Raw genomic sequence first — 6,416 nt, 5'->3', positions numbered from 1 at the left:
TGCTACCTGCAGTGTTGATTGATTAGTGTCAGGCAGAATGTTGGAGATAACACACCCAATTGTGAAATAGTCTTTATGGGACTTTCATGGTCATCTGAGAAAACAAGACCTTGAATTAATGTATTTTCCAGAGAACAGTATCTCCAAAGTACAGAACTCTCTGCATATTGGACAAGTTAACCTAGACTTTGTTTCTAGTTTTTGGAGGGGTATTTGAAACAACAGCCCTCAGATCCAAAGGTGACAGTGCAACTCACTGAGCCACAGCTCATAGACTAAGGTATTATGTTTTGTAACTCCAGAAACTAATCAAAAGAAAAACACAGTGTTTGTCCACTTGTCTAGCTTTTTGTTTTAGTAAGGCACTCAATATAACGTGGTGACATAATGACCTATGCCATTCACATCCTTCTTACATATAACCCATAATGAATTACAGAAACAAAGAATGCTTAATCAAAGAATATATTTACAGTATTACTCAAATATTGTGTGTATGTGTGTTTGCGTCCATCGCGAACGATGAGGACCACTGACAGCCTTGGGTAGGTGCGTTTGCTATTTGTGTGTCTGGAGGTGACTGATGAGTCCAGTCTGGTTTAGGAAGTACCTCCCCATGTGGGACAAGTGTGTGGAGGTTCTGTAGTTGAGGTGTCTGCTGCTCGTTCTTTCTGCTGTTGTTTCCTTTTTGCTTCGGCGTAGCAATTCTTTTCAGCTTTGGTGGCACCTTTATTGAGCCAGGATGAGCAATTCAAGGCTGCACATTCCCAAGAAGTGTGATTGATCTCAAGTGCCTTGAGTGAAGTCTCAAGCGTTTCCTTGAATCATTTTCACTGACTGCCATGAGAGCACTTCCCTGTGGCCAGTTCCCTGAAGAACAACAGCCTGGGGATGTGATCGTCTGACATCCTGACAACATGGCCTGCCCATCTGAGTTAATGTTTCATCAGCAATGTGTGGATGGTGGGCATGTCTGCTGCAGGCAGCACTTCCATGTCAGGAATTCTGTCTTGCCAATTGATTTTTCATGATCTTCCATAGGCATGACAAGTGGAAGTCGTTATGTCTAGGCATTCTCATGTACACAGTCCACGTTTTGCACACTTAGAGGAGGGTGGGGAGGATGGCAGCAGAGTAGACTCTAAGCTTGGTCTTCAAGGTACTTCCCCTTTGCCCCCAGACAGTGTCACGTGGTTGCCCAAAATTGGCACTAGCCTTGGCGATCCATTGGCTGACCTTATTGTCAATGTGAACTGCTCTTGAGAAGGTGCTGCCAAGATTGATAGATAATTTATTGATCCCAAAGGAAATTACGGTGTCAGAGTAGCATTAGAAATGCACATATATACAAATATTAGAAGAGAAGTAAGAAAGGATAAAAAATGTGTTACCTCAAACAGTCTTACAGGAGGGGGTCATCAGCTCTCCCAGCTGTGGGTTGACTCATTATAGAGCCTAATGGCCAAGGATAAGAATGACGTTACATAGCACTCTGGAACAGCACAGTTATCTTGGTTTGTTACTAAAAGTGCTTCTCTGTTCAGCCAAGGTGGCGTGCAGAGGGTGAGAAACATTGTCCAGAATTGCCAGGATTTTTCATAGGGTCCTTTCTTCTACCACAGCCTCCAGTGTGTCCAGTTTGACTCCTGTAACTGAGCCAGCCTTTCTAATCAGTCTATTGAGCCTGTTGGCATCACCTGTGTTGATGCCATTGCCCCAGCACACCACTGCAGAGAAGATTGTACTGGCGACAACAGACTGGTAGAACGTGTGAAGGAGAGGACTGCTTACTCCAAAGGACCTCAGTCTCCACAGGAAGTAGATATGTGAACTTGTTGATTGACTGGAGCTGCTGGCCATTCACTGAGGTAGATGGCTCCACACAGGGTTGATCTGGGGCTGCTTGGTGCATGACATCTTGGTGCTGATGGTGAGACCAAAATTGCCACATGCAGTGGAAAATTTGTCGATGTTGCATATCAGGCTTAGAGCACATTCGCCCGCAAATAGAAAGTCTCTCAGCACCATCTCTTTGACCTTAGTAATGGCTTGATGCCTGCACAGGTTGAACAGCTTGCTATCCATCCTGTATTTGATGTGGATTCTAGGATCACTGCCCCATAATGCATCAGTCAACATTGACTGAGCATCCTGCCGAAGAGAGTGGGTGCAAGCATGCATCTCTGCTGGACCCCATTTGTGACTGAGAGAGGAACAGAACTGTCACCATCATCAAACACGTGGGCGGACACCCCGTCATGAAACTCTTGGCCATGGTGATAAATCTGCCAGGGCAACCAAGCCACCATAATCTTCCATAATCCCTCTCAGCTCACAGTGCCAAAGGCCTTGGTAAGATCATTACAAGTGGTGTCAAACTGCAGAGGTTCAGAGAGTCACTGCGGCTTCAGGAAAGGAGAAAGAACTATCGACATAATCTTTGCTGTGAGACAACTCCAGGAAAAATGCCAGGAGCAGAACACAGCTTATTAAATACACTACACCCCTTCCATTCAGTCCTCAAGGTTTAATTGCTGTGGGAAGGCTTCTTACTCTGGTGGGATAACATCTTTCTTGACAATGGGGGTGGTGGGGGACGGGATCACTCTGCTTGAAACAGTGTGGGTGTGAAACAATCTTGGGGTCTGGGGCCTCAGTGGTGGTGATTGTAGGAGTTGATTCTAGGACTCTAGGAAATTGTTCTGACAGCTCTGAACACCTTTCTTTAACAATTAACTCTGCTCTCTTCAATTGATCAATGAGTCATCTCCTGATGACATCAGATGCAATCTCGAATGTGTAGGAGAGGGTCCAGTTCTGTCCTTAATCTTCCCAGTTGTCTACTTTTGATCATCTCTGTAGACCCTCACCAGGACTGCTTGTTCACAGTGAAACACTGAACCTTCTTGTTTGAGTCCTGAATTTGTGTCAGCTGTTCATCCTATATACTCCTCCTGTGATTAGGTTTCAAGGTACATTTAATATCAGCGAAATGTATACAATATACATCCTAAAAGTCTTTTTCTTCACAACCATCCATGGAAACAGAGAGTGCCCCAAAGAATGAATGACAGTTAAATGTTAGAACCCCAAAGCCCCTCCCAGTTCCCCCCTCCCATGTATAAGCAGCAAAGCAACAATTCCCCCTCCCCACCAGCAAAAAAAAGCATCAAACTTCCCAGCAAGCACTCAAGTGTGCAGCAAAGCATCGATAAAGACACAGACTTGCAGTATCCCAAAGACTACTCGTTCACCCAGTAATTTGACATACCACAGGCTCTCTCTCCATTTCATAGCGAAAAGGGAAACATAACAAACAACTTGCCGACTTATGATGTTAAAAGTCTATTACATCGCTTTTTCCGAGCTCTGTGCTCAAAGAACTCGGGTCTCTGGGCCACAGCCAGCAGCCAGCTCACTGCTTTCGATCTTCCGTCTCCCATGACACACCAATTTCCTGAAGAGGCGCCGATCTTGAGTCCACCCGCCTCCAGAGCCACGAAATCCCGAAACTCTGAAGGCGCGCTAATCTTCTAGGCCACATCCTTGTTATTATCAAATAACAGCCAGTTGTGAGACCCTGAGAGCAGGTCCCATTCCTGCAAAGAACCAAAGTCAGCGTGTAACTCCAGGTCAGGGTCTTCAAAGGAACCCTGAAAGGGGAAAATAGAGATATTGTAGCGATGTACTACACGCAGCGCTGAAGTAATGACACGCAGTTGGGTAAGTCGTTTCGAGACTAGTTTATTGAAACTTCGCGGCGCTGGCATTTAATCCCTAGCGCCGTCAGAGGTGCATTACCAAAGTCTCTCCCCGCGCGCCGGCTATTTGTGAGCCGGTTCGCCTGTTCAGAAAGTGGGTCGCCACGATATTAAGGATAGAAATAGAGCTGTTTCCAAAGATACAAGCAAAGGAGTCGCCATTAGGCACCACTGTCTCCCGAGCTCTTTGAGGAGATCCGAGCGTGAGCACAATGGGCGACCCAGGAATAGCATAGCTGATAAGTTGTTGCTTGTGGAGTGTGCTGCATTGTGATATGCAAAGAAGAAACTGGTGAGTTTCTGATTCAGCGTAGTGTGTTCTGCTGACATTGTTTACAGTGCATTCTTTAGACTCTGGACAAACCTTCCGACCAAGCCATTTGTTCCTGTGTAGTACGGTGCAGATGTAATATGTCTTATTTATTCATTTTCAGGAAGGACTAAAACTGTTCTGCAGCACACTCTGGTCCATTGTCACTGACTCAGTGATCTGGAACACCCGTCCATGAGAAGAGGCTTCTCAACACATTAACAGTGTGCGAGGTTGTGGTGGAGACTATTGGGAACAGTTCCGGCCACTTTGTAGCTGCATCCACTACTACCAAGAAATTTGTGCCCATGAATGATCTGGCAAAATTCACATGAATCCTCTCCCAGGGCAATGCACGCTGTTCCCAGGGATGAGAGGCATTGCTGTTGGCATCCTCTGGATGTGTTGGCAAACCAAACAGTGCATGGCAAGCTGCTTGATCTGCTGATCTATGCCAGGCCACCAGACAAAGCTACAAGCTAATGCTTTTATTTTGAGCACACCCAGATGACGGACATGTAGCTTCTCCTCCAACACATTAGCTCTCAGCTTGGATGGTACAACTCTCAATCCCCAATAAGGCAGTCCCCATCAAGGGCATATCTACCCTGGAGCTGGTAAAGATGGGGGAACTGGAATCTTGGGTTGCCATGTAGACCTGAGACAGTACGGGATCTTTTCTGGTATCTCCCTATTATCTCCGCTGTAATAGGGAGACTCTCAATTTGCAATAGGGTGAATACCTCAAGAAGAGTGTAATCTTTTGTAAAATTTTCGGGTATTTCATTTTCCAAGGGCAAACAGGACACTCCATCAGCATTTCCATGATTAGTTGTCCTCTTGAATTCAATCTTGTAATTGTGTCGTCAGAGAAACAGAGCCAAACTCTGCATTCAAGCTGCTGCCGTTCGTTGGACACCCTTCTTTGGATTGAAAATGGACACCAATAGGTCATGATCAGTAATGAAGGTAAACTCTCTCCCATACAGGTACTTGTTGAAATGTTTTACACCCCAGACCGCACTCAAAGCCTCACAGTCAATTCTTCTCTGCAGTGGTAAGGGAATGCAATGCAAATTATCTGGGACATTCACTTCCATCACTCATAATGTGACATGGCTTGCATCTGTATCATAAGGCGAGGTGTCACAGGTAAGCTTCACTGGACAATGTGGATCACGATGTGTGAGTACAGTGTCTGATGTCACCATTTCCTTTACCTTATGGAAAGCTACCTTTGTCCATTGCCATTTCTTCCCGATCTGTAATCGTGCGTTCGGGGGTGGACCACAGTAACCAGGATTGGCAAGGATCTGATTTTGTAATTAACAAATCCTAAAAAGGACCACAACTGTGGCATGTCTTTTAGCCTTGGTTCATCCACCACTGCTTGAATTTTCTCAGCTCACTTGTGTAAACTTTATGTGTCAATGATGTGACCACAGTAAGTGCTGCTTGGTTTAAAGAATTCACACTTATCCCATTGTGCCCTGAGCCCATAATCTTTTTAACACTCTTTTGAGGTTTTGGAGATGTTCCTTGTCATCCTTGCTGGTAACAATGATGTCGTCCAGTTAACACTAAATGCTTGGGCAACCTTGCAGCACCTGGTCCATAGCTTTCTGCTAGAGCGCAGGTGCAGATGTTACTTCAAAAATAAGCCTATTACAGCAATAAAGCCCTTTGTAACCGTTTATGGTAAGGAACAATTTTGACTCTTCTCCCATCTCCATCTGTAGGTAGGCCTCGGCCAAGTCCATTTTGCTGAAGTGTTTTCTTTCAGACAAGTTTGCAAAGATATCCTCTATCCTGGGTCGAGGGTATTGATCTATTTTCAATACTGAGTTGATGGTGACCTTAAAATCATCATAGATCCTGACACACTTGATCTTCTTACCTACCGGGACCACTAGTTTTGCTCATGGACTCTGCTGAACCCTGGAAAGAATTCCTTCAGCCTCCAAGTGATCTAGCTCACTGGTCACTTTGTCACTGATGGCATAAGGAACTGGATGGGCTTTGTAAAACTTGGCTATGGCATTTTCATTTAACACTGTTTTACCCTTGATATGTTTGATTTTTCCAGTGCCTTGAACACTACAGTGGTATCGTTCAGTACCTTCCTTAATTCGCTTTCAGATGACTTTATTACAGGGGATGTGGCATGCAGCTAGTGGATGGATCTCCAATCAAGTTGTACTTGTCTCAGCCAATCATGGCTACACAATGCTGGCCCTCCTGGTTTTACCACATACAAGCCCATTGTGCTTATTGATTGTCGTATTTCACTGTTATTAATATCATTTCCACAGGAGCTATCTTTTCTCCAGTATAAGCTCTTAGTT

At 45.0% G+C, this 6,416-nt stretch overlaps 1 protein-coding gene across 2 annotated transcripts in view; it reads left to right on the top strand.

Moving 5' to 3' along the window:
• Positions 1 to 6,416, top strand: part of atxn10 (ataxin 10) — a 195,290-nt gene that overhangs the window by 107,900 nt on the left and 80,974 nt on the right. The gene's annotated exons all lie outside the window — the stretch shown is intronic.

The sequence above is a fragment of the Hemitrygon akajei genome, chromosome 10 (genome assembly GCF_048418815.1).
Source record: "Hemitrygon akajei chromosome 10, sHemAka1.3, whole genome shotgun sequence".
Taxonomy (NCBI): Eukaryota; Metazoa; Chordata; class Chondrichthyes; order Myliobatiformes; family Dasyatidae; genus Hemitrygon; species Hemitrygon akajei.
Note: the sequence above shows the minus strand (reverse complement) of the source record. Positions and strands in the feature narration are given on the sequence as shown.